The sequence below is a fragment of the Myotis brandtii genome, unplaced genomic scaffold (assembly GCF_000412655.1).
Source record: "Myotis brandtii unplaced genomic scaffold, ASM41265v1 scaffold174, whole genome shotgun sequence".
Lineage (NCBI taxonomy): Eukaryota > Metazoa > Chordata > Mammalia > Chiroptera > Vespertilionidae > Myotis > Myotis brandtii.
Window position 1 is genome coordinate 1,647,811 of NW_005356437.1, and position 710 is coordinate 1,648,520.

Consider the following 710-nt stretch of genomic DNA (forward strand, 5'->3'; position numbering starts at 1 on the left):
CCGGCCGCGCGGGAACGCAGTTCTGCGGGGTCCCCGTTGGGGCGCTACCCAGAGGGTAGCGCGCAGTCTCCGCCTCCGGCCGTCCCTCTCCCGCATCCTTTCCCAGGCCCGTCGTTTTCCAGGATGCTTCCCTCTCCACCAACTGGAACGCGGGGCGCGGCCGAGAGCACCAGCCCCGCCTCGGCTCGGGGAGCGATTTCCGAACCCAGTGAGGCTGGTTACCGCGTGGGCTGGGCGCCGGCGCTTCTGTTGGTCGGTACCGCGGGGACCTCCGGGGGGACGCCTGCTGGTGGCAGCTTCCTGATGGCCAGGGAAGGCTGCCCAACACTGGAGTGTGCGAGGAGCTTAGACCAGAAATAGAGTTCCTCCCGGGCTCCAGTTCTGGCTCCACAACCGAGTGCTCTTGGATCAGCCCAGCCTTATTCAGCCTAGTTCTCTTCTGTAAATAATTTCAACGATCTCTTACAACTCTGAAATCCATGGGCATGACCGTGTCTACTCATCTTAAAGAACAAGGCTTAGTATTTGCGTGTATATTTGAGTACTTAAACATGTGCCGTATTGTTCCTATGTACAAAATATTTTATAAACTTAAAAAGCCGAGTATTTGCCAACACGAAAAAGAACTAAAATTCTGGGGGAAAGACTCAAACTGAGTTAATTCAGGTGGTCTTTATTTATTTATTTATCTTTATTGTTGAAAGTATTAT